Below are 18370 nucleotides of genomic sequence, written 5' to 3'. Positions count from 1 at the left end.
TGACACGTTTACCTCTGGGGTCATGCTGGGATCACTGACCTCATCTCATCAGCTCAAGAGTGGTGCGTGTCCCAAAACACGACGCCTGATTGGCTAACTGAGGTGACTTAACAGCCAATCATTGATCAGCAGCTTCCCAAGACCTTGACTCCCTGTAGACCGCGGTGTAGACAGTGAATAGTCAATGAGACCAATCAGCGTTCAGCTGTTTCCTGTTGCAGTCATGGCCACTGGGGTGATTGACATCCCCGGCAGCCAATGCACTTCTCTGTAAGGTGAGGGCACCTCCTTGTTTGCCGCGCGGGAAATTGCTGCGATGTGTCTGTCTGAGGTACAGTTTTCTTGTGTTTTGTTATTTGGTTAATTTGCAGTGTATTTTCTAATGATCTGCTCTCAGTGCTATGCATTTAACCCGTTCACTTCATTGCAGGCAACCTTAGCAGCTGGAGGTATATTATATACTTTAGCATACAGTATTATATATTCTAATAGGCGTCTCACACGTTCATGCTGTATATCACAATATTTTATCTTTATTATATCTAGATTTTACTTGATATCTTTGTGTTACTTTCCATTCACAAGATTTCATGACATAAGACACAGGGGGTATGGTGGGTTAAAATGGCTGCCAGGGATATCCAGAGGAATTTCATAACAGGTGCAGAGTCTCCAACATTGGGCAAATGAAAATAGTTGCACTTTAGTTCATCTGTCATTACAGGATACAGGAGCTTACTACAAAGGCTCCATAACATGTGTAAAGATATATGCAAAGATGATTTTACCAATAAAAAAACGTGTATTTGTGGCTTTATTTGTATATACTAATTATTAGTAACTAATATGTAAATAAAATAGTAGTTATATCCACATAGCCTCTTCAGGTTTCCAAGCCTCAGGAAATGAAAGACAGTCAGTGCAGCGCCGGCACCACACACACACACACACACACACACACACACACACACACACACACACACACACACACACACACACGCGCGCGAAAAAGAAAGTACACCCTCTTTGAATTTCCATATCAGGACATAATAACAATCATATGTTCCCTATCAGGTCTAAAAATTAGGTAAATACAACCTCAGATGAACAACAACACATGACATATTACACTGTGATATGGAAAGTAGGCTAAAGCGCTCAAATGCAGGTGCAATGAATAAAATAAGCCAAACCACTAAACCAGGGTACAAATGAGAATAATATAGTACTTAATGTGCAATAGTATCGGTACTATCCTCCTGAAGACAGGTGGTAGATGGTACAAGCCCACTCACCCTCAGTCTCATCGGCAGGTTCCCCTGACAATCAGCAATACTCACATCCTGGTAGTAGGTAGGCAAGCTGTGCAGCTACAATTATGCAATAACAGGAAAAGGGAGACCAAAAAGCGCACCAGCAAAAACGGAGCAGGAAGGACCCAAAACGAAAAAATGATTAAAAGGGCACTTTAATGTGACAAGAGACCCATCCAACGCGTTTCGAACGTCACAGCATTCTTTTTCAAGGATAAAACACAATGTAATAACATCCATTAAATACCCTCTTACCTGTGGGCCGTTTCGCGCCAAAAAACGAAACCTGATGACGTCATGACGCTACGCGCGTCATCGCGCATGCGCAGAGCGACCCAGTGCCGTTCTAAGGGCAAAAGAAGTCCCACAGGCAGTGTGGCCATATTGGTTAAGGGCAAGCAATAGAGTATCAAAGACCCACTGAATGCAATAAACATCCCCATGACGTATACATGCAGTGCTAATCACTGTGCATGCGCATCACGGCGATGCAAGTATCAAAAGGACTAAAATCAGAAAATTAAGAAAAAATAGAAAAAAGGGAGGGGAAAAGCATCCTATTCATAAGGGAAAATATAAAAACAATAATGAAATAGCTGACATCTTAAGCTAATACATAAAGGGAGAAATAGGGGTATAAAACATATAGCCACGAATTTACAAAAAAATAGTTTAATTAGAAGCATCTAAATAACATGAAGAAACATGGAAAAACATGAATAATATATAACATATAATGTATAATCTAGAACCTAGGAACCAGGGAAATGTGTCCAAATATAGTACATGTAAAACATTGTATAGTAAAGCTAAAATGAACACAAAACATAAAAAAACAAGTGTATTGTATACTATATGAAACTTTTCAGGGCTAATTTGATCAATCCATTTATCGTTAAGCAAAATTGATTTATGTAAATTAGCGTACTTGCATCGCCGTGATGCGCATGCGCAGTGATTAGCACTGCGTGTATACGTCATGGGGATGTTTATTGCATTCAGTGGGTCTGTGATACTCTATTGCTTGCCCTTAACCAATATGGCCACACTGCCTGTGGGACTTATTTTGCCCTTAGAACGGCACTGGGTCGCTCTGCGCATGCGCGATGACGCGCGTAGCGTCATGACGTCATCAGGTTCCATTTTTTGGTGCGAAACGGCCCACAGGTAAGAGGGTATTTAATGAATGTTATTACATTGTGTTTTATCCTTGAAAAAGAACGCTGTAACGTTCGAAACGCGTTGGATGGGTCTCTTGTCACATTAAAGTGCCCTTTTAATAATTTTTCCGTTTTGGGTCCTTCCTGCTCCATTTTTGCTGGTGCGCTTTTTGGTCTCCCTTTTCCTGTTATTGCATATTACACTGTGTCATGATTTATTTAACAAAAATAAAGCCAAAATGGAGAATCTATGTGCGAAAAACTAAGTACACCCTTACTGCTTCCATAGGAATTAAGATGCTAAGACAGGTGCTGCTAATCAAATGCCCTGGATTTATTGATCATCAGCAAGTGTGACCACCTCTATAAAAGCCGAAGTTTTAGCAGTTTACTGGTCTGGAGCTTTCAGGTGTCTGTTAACACAATGCCAAGGAGGAAAGACATCAGCAATGATCTTAGTGAAGCAATTGTTGCTGCCCATCAATCTGGGTAGGGTTATAAGGCCATTTCCAAACAATTTAAAGTCCATCATTCTACAGTGAGAAAGATTCAAAAGTGGAAAACATTCAAGACAGTTGCCAATCTTCCCAGGAGTGGACGTCCCAGCAAATTCACCCCAAGGTCAGACCGTGCAATGCTCAGAGAAATTGCAAAAAACCCAAGAGTTACATCTCAGACTCTACAGGCCTCAGTTAGCATGTTAAATGTTAAAGTTCATGACAGTACAATTAGAAAAAGACTGAACAAGTATGGTTTGTTTGGAAGGATTGTCAGGAGAAAGCCTCTTCTCTCTAAAAAGAACATGGCAGCACAGCTAAGGTTTGCAAAGTTGCACCTGAACAAACTACAAGACTTCTGGAACAATGTCCTTTGGACAGATGAGACCAAAGTGGAGATGTTTGGCCATAATGCAAAGCGCCACGTTTGGCAAATACCAAACACAGCATATCAGCATAAACACCTCATACCAACTGTCAAGCACGGTGGTGGAGGGGTGATGATTTGGGCTTGATTTGCAGCCACAGGACCTGGGAACCTTGCAGTCATTGAGTCGACCATGAACTCCTCTGTTTACCAATATATTCTAGAGTCAAAGGTGAGGCCATCTGTCCGACAGCTAAAGCTTGTCCGAAATTGGGTCATGCAACAGGACAATGATCCCAAGCACATCAGCAAATCTACAACAGAATGGCTGAAAAAGAAAAGAATCAAGGTGTTGCAATGGCCCAGTCAAAGTTCAGACCTAAACCCGATTGAAATGCTGTGGCGGGACCTTAAGAGAGCTGTGTGTAACAGGTATCCCCCCCCCCCCCAATCGCAGATAGGGACCATGTGGGGAAATCTACATATGTTACCAGGTGTGGTACAATGCCTGTTAGGCTCACAGGAGGCCTGAACCTCCGCCACTGGGAGCCTTGGGTGTATCCTGGAACGTATACTTACAGCGCCTCCAACTGTGCAGAGATTCCAGGTGTATAGAATGACCCCTGACACAGGACCCACAAATAGGAAACACATAGAATGGAGTATATATATGTAACTGTTTACTATGTAGGCAAAACAATAACATCACATCACATTACTAATAGCAACACAGCCGTGTCACCCTTAACCTGGCCTCACTGGGCCACAAACCCCACCACTATACCCAAGTGTTCCAATAGTCCAGCAACCCACCCACTAGGCGTGATCAGCGCCTGTAAGAAAACCGGTATGTAGGTTAAAGTTGGTGCACTTGTAGAAATACCTGCCCGGGCTCCTGCGCCCGGGTACAGCAACAACAGGAAAGAACCCGTCTGTGTCCAACGCTGAATTTGCAGCAAGGGCGTCCCCTCCCAATCCAGATAATCTCACTACACAGTCTCTATCTTGAGTGATGCAGGTCTGATCCCAGACACACTTGTCGCACTGCTCCCTCCTTGTCAGAGCACACAGCAGAGTCTTTCTCACTGACTAAGCTACTGCTAAAAGGGTAAAGTCCCTACCTTAGGGCCTTCCCTACACAGCAGCTACACATCTACTGGTGAGTTGGGCCTAGCTGGGGCCTGGGGGTAACCTGGCCTAGTATAAGAAGCCACTTGCTCCCTTATCCCAGCTCCAACTAACTCATGTGCTTCACTCTCAGCTTCTTGACTGCACACAACAATGTATCCACATGCAGCATGAAAATCTGTAAGCATCAGTGGCTGTCTGGCTGCATGTCATCTGGGTGAAAGTGCAGTCCCCAGAGGCTGCTGGGAATTGTAGTCCACTCAGGACCTCTTTTGCATTGGGGCTGCATGCTCTATGTGTAATGGCCGCCGCTACTCTCCACTGAGCCTGCGCAACTCTGTAATGGCCGCCGCATTGCCCTAACTGCTCATGCGCGACTTCTAGGGGTCCCTGCACTACAGAGCACCATCTGCGACCTGCTTCCCTCTCTGTAATGGCCACCGCGGCTATATGCGCATGCGCGACCCTTCGCGCATGTGCGAGCACCAGGACCCCGACGGTGCCGGCCAAGATGGCGGCGCCAACCGGGAGAAGTCGCCGTTCCCTTCCCCCACTGCCACAGGAGTAAGGCAGGGGGCAAGGGAAGATCAAGGGAACCGGGAGTGACCCCTTTACATGTGCATAAACAAATGCCCGCAAACCTCAATGAACTGAAGCAACGTTGTAAAGAAGAGTGGGCCAAAATTCTTCAGCAACGATGTGAGTGACTGATAAAGTCATACAGAAAACGATTACTTCAAGTTATTGCTGCTAAAGGTGGTTCTACAAGCTGTTGAATCATAAAGTGTACTTAGTTTTTCACACATGGCTTCTCCATTTTGGCTTTAGTTTTGTTAAATACATCATGACGGTGTAATATGTCATGTGTTGTTGTTCATCTGAGGTTGTATTTACCTAATTTTAAGACCTGCTAAGGAACAGATGATTGTTATTATGTCCTGATATGTAAAACCATGGAATTCAAAGAGGGTGTACTTTCTTTTTCACATGACTGTGCGTGTGTGTATATATATTTCAAACTGAAAACTCCACCGGAGGCAAAGTGTAGCGTTGTCGCTGCGACATTTTGCCGGCACAACCCAAATTGTAATTTGGGGCTACAGTTGCGTGACGCGAGCTGGTTCAGCCAATAGAGGCGAACCAGCTCCGTGACACATTCGTTACACGCCCCCGCCTTGCTACCAAATGCCGCGATCTGGCTCCTGCTGTTTGAGCACAGATCGCTGTGCTGCAGGACCACGAGGCAGGGGCGCGAACGCTAGCAAGCTGCCGCAGCAGCTTGTCTGAGCGAGCCCTTAGACAGTTCTGCAGCCATGCCTTTCACCATTATCATCCAGCATACAGTGCTTCCACTGAAGCAAGGGATTCTGGGAAATGACACGCAAATGAGCACACAATGTGTCACATTTTGTCTGAAATCCATTTTTACATGGAACCCTTATAAGAAAATACTTTGCTGTTCACACAGTTTTTAAGCACAGCATGGGATTAGATGCAAAGACAGTCAAACCACTCACAGACAGCTGTTTCAACCATGTGGGTCTCATCAGTGTGAGGTTGGTTGTACTGGCTTTGCAATTTTCAGGGCTGGTTAGGTTTACCATATACATTTTAAGTTATGGTGGGTGAAAAAGGCAACAAAAAACCTCCACCGTTAGCATATAGCCAATAAAGAATATCACTTGTGATTCATTAAGCTTGGCCCCCTGCAGATGCACTTACCATAACACCTTCCTACTGTCTGTACGTTATTCCTACCAATTAGATTGTAAGCTCTTCGGAGCAGGGACTCCTTCCCAAATGTTACTTTTATGTCTGAAGCTCTTATTCCCATGATCTGTTATTTGTATTATTTGTTATTTATATGATTGTCACATGTATCACTACTGTGAAGCGCTATGTACATTATTGGCACTATATAAATAAAGATATACATACATTCACATGTTATATATATATATATATATATATATATATATATATATATATATATATGACATGTCTGTTTATTTCATATATACCACATCATATATGGACTTATATCATATGTGTGTATATATTATACATATGTGTATATATTATATCTGTACCTCTAGCATACGTGTGTGTATATATAATATATCTGTCAATATCATATCTGCATATGTATCAGATCTCTCCCTTACATTATATCTGTACCTATACATTGTGCGTGCCTCTTTTGCTGTCTTTTCCCCTTACCTATAGTACATGGGAATTACCCCTCCCTATATAATATGGTGAGAAGCAGTAGAACGCACATCAGATAACCCTGCGTCCAGTAAGACTCACTTACACAAGCCATGTACTTGTGCCATATTACCATACATGTGGGGTATTGGTGTATTACAGACTGGAATCACTGGTCTGTAGCTAAATGCAAAGTGATGTGGTGCAGGCCTCTCTGGCAGTGAAAGGGTTTGATAATCTGATACATTAAATGCTTGTGAGAATTCCCCTTTTGGGTTCGGTCCTTGGTGACAGAGTTTTTGCTGTGAGAGCAGAAAGCAGACAGATCATTTTTTTTTGCGTGGATCACGTCAGGTCCACGAAGACATTTTGCTTTGCTGCTCCTCTTTCACTTTACAGCTGACAACGAAGCAGATTCATTAGGCCATTTGTTACTGTCATCTGCCGTGATTCATAATGAAATGCTAAATGTTTCATGGACTCGGAGAAAGGCAGGAGTATTTGTCTTGGGGTTGGCTGTGTAGACACGCCGGCATTAAAGGGGGGTTGATGGATGAAAGGGGGGAACGGGTGGGTACCGTTTGAATGATGATGGCCTAATATCATCATGCTCTTGTCAGACGTAATAGGCTTTTCCTCACAGAAATAATTCATAAAACTGCTGCATTATATTCTGTGCCTGACAGGTGCCATCCTCCCGCCCAGCAGTATCACACAACTAATAAGGAAATATGTGATGCGGGAGCCCTGAAAAATTAAATAGGTAGTTTATGAACAATTTGTTGTGTTGCAGTGTTTATTATGTTTATTAAATATTGAGACTTCAGTATTTTATCTGTGCAGGGATGCTGATAATGGGTTTTATCCCAGACTAAAAGGAAATCAGGGTACAAACTCATTGGATATCTGAGGAATGTTAAGGTTCAGTCATGCCATTTTTGGAAATTTTAAAGACCAAAACATTTTATTTCGATGATCCTAATCTCAAGCAGTACACTGATGATGAGTGAAACTGCCAAAGTTAGGGAAGATCATAACAAATGAGTGACTTTTGTCAAGCTTACCTGTGCAGTTTTGTTGTCCTGGTGTCGTGGATCAGTATGGGAAGAGGAGTTTTCTGTAGGATAGGAGCAGTTATGGGGAATAGTTATATGAACGGCTGGAAAAATCCACTCGTCCCCTTATTTGGGCACAAGAGTAAAAAATGTAATTGCCTTTTAGGTTTAAATGACCAATTTATTTGGTTATGATTAGACCACTGGCTTAAAAGCACCAAACTCAGCAGTGTGCGTGCAGACCACGTGGCTGTCACTCACTGCTGGAGCCTCCAATGCCGTGCGTTGTTGGATTGCGTGCCGAAAGGCATCAGTAGACGTGAGGCTGGCATTGTGGGATTATAGTTTAGAAGCTCTGGCGGTGAGTGACAGCCACACTGCCTGTATGCTCTGCAGGTTGGCACCTTTAGGCTGCGGTCCCAGTAATCACTGTGACGCGCGCCCGGCGGGGGGGGGGGGGGGCGGCGCGTGCGCAGCGCTACCCGCGATCTGCGGTCTTTAGGGAGAGAGGGAGATCGCGACGGGAGGGGGCGTGGTCGGAGTTTTGCGGGGGCGTGGTCATGACCTCATGTGGCTGGTTCGCCTTCATTGGGTGAACCACCGGCAGGGGCGTGTCTACGCCTCCGTCACCAGTTCTGAACTCAATTCCATTGAGTTAAAAAAAACTGCGAGTACAGCGCAGCTGCACCTTCAGCGGGAAGGTGAGTACTGGGCCCAGCCCCATTGAGGGGCAGTGCTTACACGCACAGCGCACGCCGAGGTGTGCGCTGTAGCAGTGACTGGGACCGCAGCCTTCCACTGTCTCCAAGCTCCTTCCAGATCAAAAGGCAGCTACATTTTGCACTCTGCCTTCTTTGACAGAGGTGAGGACCAGGATTTTTATTATTTGGTGCGAAGTGGAGTTCTTCGTGTGGGTTATATGAGGGGGGTGGCTCTGTGTGGTTTGTATGAGGTGGTATTGGTGGAGGTATTATATGAGGTGGCAGGTCTTTTACTTAAGTGTATGCTAGTAATTCATGTAAAAGGCTGCGCTTATAGTGCCGGCGACGCGACGTCGCGGTAAAACAAATGTATTGCCGCGCCGTTGCGTGCGCTTATAGTAAGCGCAACGTAACGGGAGTGAGGCTGGCGGCATGAATTTCTGAAGCCGGTCAAATTAGATTTTTCAGAGGCCGTCGCCACATGTGACAGCCTCTGAACCAATCAATGACCTGGTCACCCGCGACGTCGCCGGAAGGCGAATTACAACTTTTGCTAGCGGCGACGGGTGACGTCATCCGTCGCGTCGCCGGGTGACGTCATCCGTCGCGTCGCCATCGCACGCACTATAAGCGCGGCCTAACTGTGACTTTTTGTTCCTTGACTGGTGAATCTTAGGCTGCACTTATAGTGCCAGCTACAGCTACGGCTGGGCTAAGCTTCCGGCGCGCCGGCGTGAGAGGGAGGCCCGGCGCTCACGAGCAGCCATTGTGGGACTGACAGGTGCCTGCAGCGGGGCAGGGCCGGCAGCAACTAGTATGACCTGCTGCCGGGCCACCGCCCAGCTGCAGTCCCGCCACCCACCGGCCCCCCGCAGTCCCGCTGGCCGCCGGGCCCCCGCTGTCCCGCCAGCTGCCGGGCCATCGCCACCGCCAGCCAGCCTTAGGCTGCGCTTATAGTGCCGGCTACAGCTACGGATGACGTCCCCCGTCTCCGTAGCCCTTGCGAAAGTTGTAATTTGAGTTTGGAAGACGTCTCTGGCTACAGGGGGAGTGACGTCAGGCAAGGGGGAAGGCAGTGGGGCGGAGACAAGAGCAAGGGGGAAGGCTGAAACAGAGAGGAGTTGTAATTTCTATTTGTATGCTGAATTTACTTTACTTTTCTTTAAATTACGGGAAAATTTATTATTTTAAAGTTGTTCATATAGTGTGGTGATATATTGGGTGCAATATAGCGCTCGTGTGACAAAAGAAATCAAATTAATACATGTGACAATTAAAAACCTGTGATACAAAAGTCCAAAAGATTGTCCTGGAGCTGCCCAAAGGTTGTTCTGGTCTCTCCCAACCAGAAGTGGATATATGGATGGAAAGAACCTCCTGTGGCGCTGAGGTAAGGATATGGATGTGGTCGTGATTAAAGTTCTGTTCTTAGACAGGTACCTCAAGAAAAAAGACAACATACAAACAAACACTGCAATAGTGCATTACCCAGGGACAAAAATGGATAAATTAAATGGAGCAATTTAATAAAACAATTAAACAAAACATAATGATAATATAATAATATGACAAACATATATCAATGGATGTCAATGTAAAAAAATTCTGTTTACTCTCTATTGGCAAGGCCTCGTCCTTTTCACCTTTCCCCACTATCAAGCGCACTCACCATAGAGACATTCTCCCACAACACCATCATCCACAAGTGCCTATGTAAATCCATGCTTTTCTCAATAAAGTGAAGAAAGACAAAGAACTTGTTGTGCTTGTAAAAGGAACGAGTTGAACCTATCTGGGCTATTCATACCACACATGACTCTGGCCTCAGAATAGTGAAAAGGAGACCGTGTGTCTTGGAGATACACAGGAGCTGCTACTCAAAGACTTTATGCTAACACAGAGCAGTCTCTGCAGACTGACAAGCAGCAGCCTTACTAACAACAATCAGCTTGCACTGCACACAGCCTGCGGCAGTACAGCTATCAGCTTACACTGCACACAGCCAGCAAACAACCTTGCACACAAGGCAGCAGCTTTGCAGACAGACAGTGCATCTTACACAGAACTTGATTGCCTTTCTCTGTCTGAGTTCACCCTCTGCACAGCTCCATAGTGAGGGATTACCATCTCACCTTACCCTGCGCAGGTCCCAACGGCCAGCGCCATCAAGGGCCACGCCAGAGGACACCCACCAGGACACGGGTCAGAGCCACCGGACACCTGTGAGTACAGCTACCCCTACGCTGAACGCTGCAGGACACCGCTCGGCATCATCTGAGACAGTTGCCCATCGCTGATGCAGGTAAAAGACCGCACGCTACACGCACTGGCTAAAGGCCTACACACACCTACAGCATGGCAGAACTCAGAGCCTCACCAGACATCACGCAGGAGAGTGACCACTCAGACAGAGAGATCGCTGCGCAACTGCAACAGGCGCAGGCAGATGCAAGGCCTAAACGGACAATCACACTGACACAAAAGGCCTGCGAAAAATATGAGACTGACATTGAAGCGCATCGCGCTAAATTAGAGTTGGCCTGGAAAACAACCACATTTGGGATACGCAATGTCGCCGGCGCTGGCAATTATGTACAACAGCTCTAGCAGGCAATAACTCAATTAAAGATAGATCACGCATGCTACCAAGAGCTGTCAGAGGCATACGTCACTTACTTGGCCAGAGCTAACACCGGCGAAAGCCTGCAAGAAAGGGACTTACAGCATAACATTGACTTGACACGTGACAGCCGCGTGCGAACCTCTATCACAGAAGCCGAGAGTAAGAGGAAAGACCTTTTGCTGGAAACCGCATCACAGTGCTCAAGCACATCCAGGCATTCATCAAGGTCAGCAAGATCAGCGCAATCTAATGTGTCCAGCGCAAGCACCAGCGCTACCAAGGCGCGAGCCACCGCAGAGGCCGCACGTGCCAGGGCCGAATATGGTCGGAGAGAGGCAGCCGTAAGGGCAGAACGAGCGCGCGTAGAAGAGGAGGAGCAGAACGCCGCCGCCAACGCCGCCGCCAATGCTGCTAACACCGCCGCCACTGCTACCGCCATACTTGACCTAGTATGGGAAAGGCTAGAAGAGTGCTACGGTAGCCCCGAAGCAGTCGAAGATTCGCTCTTGAAAAGAGTCGACAGCTTTCCCAGGATCACAACTAAAGACTACTCGAAGTTACGAGAGCTCGGGGACCTGCTGCAAGAGCTGGAGTTTTCAAGAAAAGACCAATTCCTTAACAGGTCTCAACGTCCTAGACTCAGCTCGCGGAGTGAGACCCATCTTGGAAAAGCTACCCTACAACCTCCAAGAAAGATGGATTTCACAAGGCTCCAAATACAAAAGGGAGAAGCAAGTCGCCTTCCCCCCATTCTCATTCTTCTTGAGCTTCATCCGCGAAGCGGCAAGGACAAGGAACGATCCCAGTTTCATCTTGGGTGCGCAAACCACACACAGTGCAAGCAGCCTGAGGAATGAGAGACCAGTGGCGAGATACGGTAACACTCAAACACCCATCTCGGTCCACAGGACGGACGTGTCTCCCACGATCCAAACTACTCCCGATCAGTCGGTCGCCGGAGACGAGGAACCAAGGGACCCAAACAGAGAATGTCCCATACACAAGAAGCCACACCCACTTAACAGGTGCTTTGGGTTCAGGATGAAGTCCCTAGAGGAACGCAAGAGGTTACTCGGAGAATTCAGAGTTCGCTTCAGGTGCTGCGGTTCCACGACTCACCTAGCTGTAAAGACTGTAAAGAAGAAATCAAATGTGCAGTGTGCAAAAGTGACAAGCACGTAACATCTTTACATCCAGAGGCGCTGACATTCCACCAACTCAACAACCCATCCTCCGTAGCAGAGCATGGCGGGAGGAAGGAGAAGGAGAGCCAACATCTGTCACGTCTCAGCGCACAGAGGTTTGCGGAAAAGAAAGTGACAAAATGTCCTGCTCCAAAATATGCCTTGTCGCAGTGCACCCCCAGGGACAACCTGAGAAGGCTATTCGGATGTATGCAATCCTCGACGATCAAAGCAACAGATCATTGGCGAAGACGGAGTTCTTCAACTTATTCAACTCACAAGACAATGCCTCACCCTACACCCTCAGAACCTGTGCAGGGTCAACTGAGACAACAGGGAGAAGAGCAAGCGGTTACGTCATACGTTCAGTGGATAACAGAGTGAAGATAGCTCTCCCCACACTCATCGAGTGCAACCACATGGCCACAAACAGGGACGAGATTCCCACACCAGACGTGGCACGCCATCACCCTCACCTCAGAGGAATAGCCAACTACATCCCGCCGGTAGAACAAGGCGCCAAGATCTTGCTGCTGCTCGGTAGGGACATCTTGAGGGTACATAAAGTCCGTAAACAGCGTAACGGACCCCACAATGCACCATACACCCAAAGAGTTGACCTAGGATGGGTGACAGTGGGCAACGCGTGCACTGACAAAGGGCACGGACAAGACTATGTTGACGCCCGCAGAACGGTGATAACAGAATGTGGACACACATCCCTCTCTGAACCATGTCTTGGCCATCTCCAAGTGACAGGAGGGCCAAGTGAAGAGAAGAGACAAGGTCATACCCCTGAGATCGACAGGAACATCCTCACATCAGGGGGATGTGACAATGGCCTAGGATGCTTAGTGGTTAAGACAACCAAGGATAACGAGTCGACTCCACCGAAGGAAGAAAGTAACCTCCTGAAGGTGACAGACAAAAGGATCTCCCAAAAGAAAAGAAACAATCAGACAGTTCCTTTGAGAGCATTGACACAGCTGAGACGTACAGCCATTCCTCTCCACAGAGTATCAAGCGACAAGGCAGCCAGCTGTCACAGCTGGCATAGCCACAAAAGATTGCACCCTGAAGGTGAAGCCACAGTGGCAAAAAGACTGTCCTCTCGCATGTCAAAAAAGAGACAGTCGCAGAGACATTTCACAAAGGGATTTACAAGGACAAAAGAGACTGTTCTTCGTCCTGTCCAAGGAGAAAACAACCTCCTGGCAGCAGTCAACAAAGAGACACAAAGGCGTATCACCAAAATACGTGGAGACGTTCTCGTGCAAGAGCAATGCCCCGATGACTTAGGGTGCACAGCGTTCCAGACCACAAGGGACGACGACAAGCAAACACCATCGATGGGAGAGAGGATTCCTGATGTTAACGGTCAAGGAGCTCGTCAAAGACAGACCGGGCAGTTGGGTGAACCCGCTCCCATTCCGTTCACCAAGAAGGATAAAATCTTGACAAACAGCCGGGTCGTTACAGAGACGAAGGGCATCACAAGGTACTCATAGTGACCGCTGCGCATTTTGAAAGCGGTCTTCCATTCGTCACCCTCCCGAATATAGATCATGTTGTATGCACCCCGAAGGTCAAGTTTCGTGATAAGCTTGGCTCCCTGAAGTCGGTCGAACAGTTCAGAGATGAGGGAAAGGGGGTACCGATTCTTGATTGTGATCCGATTGAGGCCCCAGTAGTCTAGGCAGGGTCTAAGTGTATTGTCCTTTTTTTTAACGAAAAAGAACCCGGCCCCAGTGGGTGAGGAGGAGTTTCGTATAAATCCATTCTTGAGGTTCTCATGTATGTACTCGTCCATCGCTTTAGTCTCGGGAAGAGAGAGGGGATACGATTTGGACTTGGAGTACAGCACCTGGAATTAAGTTGATAGGACAGTCGTAAGACCTGTGGGGTGGCAGTACTTCGGATTGTATCTTGTTGAAGACGTCCAAGAAATCAGAGTAAGGCTCCAGGAGGCCTGATCTCGAGAGAGGTGACACCGAGATTCCTGCATGTAGTGTAGGAGAGTTAATGACCAACGTATTTGGCTCCTTCGACCTTGATCTCCATTGGATAGGCGAGTGTGACCTGCAGTCAATACAGGGGTTGTGCTGTTGCAACCAAGGTAAACCTAGGGTAACTGGAGTCCCGGGAGCATAAATGACGTCCAAGGTAAGGGTCTCAGTGTGACTGTCGATCGAAGACATGGTGAGAGGAACCGTCTTTAGGAAGATGAAGGCAGGGTTCAAGGGTTGCCAATTGATTCCCTCCAATCCGATGGGAACTTTCTTCCTGGTGAGTTGAATGTTGTTAAGTTCAGAGAAGTCTTGGTCCACAAAGTTCCCTCCTGCTCCGGAGTCAATGAAGGCGGAAGTAGAAGTGCGGAAAGTGGGCCCCGAGAGTGAAACTGGAATCCTGAGCTTCTTGGAAAGGCCTTCTTTGGGAAGGGGACGAGGAGAGATAGCACCCCGGGAGATCCCCTTTCTACTCACTGAATGTGGTCGTTTCCCGGACAGAGAGGGCAACTCCTGATTAGGTGTTTCGGAGATCCGCAGTAGTAACAGAGCCTTGGTTCCTACGGTGTTGCTGTATCGGGGAACGCGTCTGTTGACTCCTAGTTGCATAGGTTCTGGGGGTTCCAACGCTGGTAACACAGATGAAGACGGTCTGGGAGCTGAAGGGGTCCTAGGAAAGGGGGCGAAAAAAGATACAAAGCGAGGTCGTTGACGTTTTAAGCGTTGTTCCTTGAGGCGTTGATCCACTCGAGTGGCTTGAGAAATTAATTCTTCCAACAGTCCTGGCCTGGGTTGAGCGGCAAGTTAATCTTTCACGGAATCTGTTAAACCTTGCCAGAAGACGGCGATGAGTGCCTCGTCGTTCCAACGTGTCTCCGTTGCTAGGGTCCGAAATTCCAGGGCTTATCTGGCTACAGAGCGGCGTCCCTGTGATAAATGAAGAAGAGAGGAGGAAGCCTTGTCCTGGCGTGCGGGAGTGTCGAACACCTTTTGGAACTCTTGTCTAAAGCGGGAATAATCTTGGGTTATTTCATGACGTAACTCCCAGATTGGGGAAGCCCATGCCAAAGCATTACCAGGCAAAAGAGAGTATACATAAGCTACCTTCTTACGACCCAAAAAGAACTGAAGGGAGGCCATCTCAAACTGGATCTCACAGTGGTTGAGGAAACCACGGCAGGCCTGAGGGTCTCCATCGTAGGGCTTAGGCGCGGGAATCTTGGGCCCCGGAGCGGCAGCACCCGCAGGTTCAGGCTGGAACGGAGGAGCAGCACTTGGAGGAGGTTCCCGGTTATCTGTCTGGTCAATTCTGTGATTTGAGTAGACATGGTTTAATTCTGTAGAATCAGGGCTGAAAGGATTTGATCTAGCGTGGGCTGATTTGTGTCGGCCTGGTCTGCGTCGGTTGGGCTCTGCATAATGTCACTGTAGTGCTGCCCGCAGACCAGACCCATCCCTGTACTGAGGTGGGACATAGTAACACGCACCCGCAGCAGAGGAAGCGTGTCCGGAGTGTGGTAGTTTGCGTAGACATGCCAGGAGACTTAGTATGTTAATAAGGTACCTGTCGTATCCGGAGAGAGTACTCGTAGTGGGTGCCGAAGTCGAGGGTCGAGGAGAGGTCCGGATAGTAGAAGGCCAAGCTGAGATCGAGGCATGAGAGAAGCAGCGTAGTGATGAGGATGCCGGGGTCGAGAGCCAGTAGAAGAGTCGTAAGCCAAGCCGGGTCAAAACCTAAGAAGCACAAACACAAGCAAGAGGGAATCCACACCAGGTAAGCTGAGGTTATGCAGAGCAATGACTCCAGGGAAGGACTGGGGTAATAAAGGTGGGAGAGCCAATCAGAGAGGTAGGTGGAGCAAAGGTGTGCCGTGGAGCATAAGCTGATAGGTGCGCACTGTGATCTTGAAGCAGCATCAGCTGGGAAGCAGGGGGGCGTGAGTATGGCTGGAGCGAGTGCTGGGAGCGGGACTGAACTGCCTGTGCAGTGAATAAATTATGGCCGGGAGCGCACCCTGTGTAAGACCGTCCCGCGCGCGTCCCGGCCAAGATGGCGACTTCGTGTGTGAGCTTCGACTGACACGGAGCCTAGCAGCGGAGGGGATACCGCTGGGAGGAGGAAGGAGAGCAGGGGCAGTCCCAGACACAGGTAAGGAGTGGGTGTGAGAACCCTGCTTCCTTACACATGATTGGCAAGACCGGCAGGTGTCCACAAATGTTACGGCTGCGTGAATTGTCAATATCTGATCATAGGGAAATCTTTTGCACATCCCCATAATGGCAATCGATTAAAATTACAGACTATATGAATTGTGAGTCAAGGTACGTGGTTTATTTTCCACGTTGCCCCTGCGGACTATACTATGTGGGAAAGACCATGAGGATGGTGAAGGAACGTCTGAATCTCCACCGGTCAGCAATCCGCAGAGCCCTGGCGGATACAGAGAACAAGGAGGATCTCATCCATCAACCCATTGCCAGACATTTCAAGGAGCATAGACACGGATTATCTACCCTCTGGTGTATGTCCATTGTCCAAGCTCACTCATCGGGAAGAGGGGGTGACAGGAACAAAGCACTTCTTCAATTAGAAGCACGGATGATCTACAGCCTGGATACTCTGAGCCGTCGTGGACTCAATGAAGATTTCTAATTAAGCTGTTTCCTGTAGCAACAGATAATTTTGAGACACTGGTCCACGGAGACTGCTGACTTTCCACAACAGCGACGAACAATAGCTATCACAGCAATGACGCAACGCTGGAGATGTCCCGAACATTGTACCACCTGGGAACACTGATGCAAGGATGATCCCCATCCGAGGAATCACACACTGAGTGTTTACTATCAAGGAATACAAATCCTGTTTATCCCAGGAGACACGGGGCACCCAGAGACCCTGAGCCATGGACAGTACAGTAGTTATCATATCCATAATGTGATATGCCCGGAATATGGGACTACACTGCTACTATGGTGATGCCTCACAGAGGGACCATGCATTGATACCCTACCATTTATGGTCATTTATGGTTTGCTAGACTAAGCACCGGACTCATTCTTTTCTACTGCAGAATTTGGTGTTCATATGTATACACCACAATAGTGGTACCATTCATATTTTTTAATCATTACTGTATTTATTTGCTTATGACAAGCCCCTATGATAGTGTTTGTCCCAGCGTGTTTGGGGCACCATTAGTATGTATTGGTCTTAATCTGAGTGTTTGCCTTGCAGGTGCGCATTAGCTGTGGTGCTTTAGGATCAATAGAGACACTGATGATTGGCTTAGACCTCTTGCCCCCCTATTATGCTTTTGCTCTCCCTGGATGGCTCTACATTATTTTTTGTGATGATTTTCCATGCTTATTATGTGGTTTTGTTTGCTTTTGTCTATGGAGCAAGCTACATTGTCATTATGTGTCTGTTCATGTTTCTCCATCATACTACTGGCAGTTTTGGTTGTGCTCACTCTTATTGCAAAGACCGTGCCCCGCATCTTGTGCTTGTTTCAGCAGCCTTTCATTCATTCCATTAGAGATGGGGGGAGTAAAAAAACCATAGCGATGCTTCCCTGAGGAAAGTCCATATAGTATATACTGTATTTAGAACTCAGTCTCTATATATGAAAAAGTCCCAAACAGTCTGATTGAATTTGGATGAAAATGTCCCACGGTGTCAGTAATAAACATTGAAATCACTGTTAAATAATTATTATGTTCATAATAGACTCCCACGTTGCAAGCAGGTTAACTAGCCCAATCCATAAGGCAAACAATGTTAACTCTACAGTATCAAAGCATTGTGGTAAGCATCCGTGGTGTAGTGAGTAATGTTTGATAACTGTTTTTACTCACTCCTTTCCGTGGATCCTCGTGGACTGTCAGCGTGCTCCTGCTGAAGATGAATCAATATGGAGATGAAGTTGTGAGGCGGTGCAACTGCTTCAAAGGGAAATTGAGACCGGACTACTATGTACTAGTGCAAAAAATATATTTTATTGGCACATAAAAAAGGCAGCAAGGGTGAAAAAACCTCTTTATGCGTTTCGCGCGGGCGTCTGTGCTTTAATGAATTCATTCCAGGCTCCTCCGATATCGTATACATCCCAGCACCCTTCTGGGGCA

At 47.2% G+C, this 18370-nt stretch overlaps 1 long non-coding RNA gene across 2 annotated transcripts in view; it reads left to right on the top strand.

The window, feature by feature from the left end:
* The first annotated feature begins 274 nt into the window (after nucleotides 1–274).
* LOC142502237 (uncharacterized) overlaps nucleotides 275–18370 on the top strand; it is a 144150-nt gene continuing 126054 nt past the window's right edge. For both annotated transcript variants that reach the window (XR_012803687.1, XR_012803688.1), the window contains exon 1: nucleotides 275–331. This is a non-coding gene — a long non-coding RNA (uncharacterized LOC142502237). The remainder of the gene's footprint in view (nucleotides 332–18370) is intronic.

Source organism: Ascaphus truei, chromosome 9, assembly GCF_040206685.1.
Source record: "Ascaphus truei isolate aAscTru1 chromosome 9, aAscTru1.hap1, whole genome shotgun sequence".
NCBI lineage: Eukaryota > Metazoa > Chordata > Amphibia > Anura > Ascaphidae > Ascaphus > Ascaphus truei.
The sequence above is the reverse complement of the archived record's forward strand: the minus strand, read 5'-3'. Positions and strand labels throughout refer to the sequence as shown.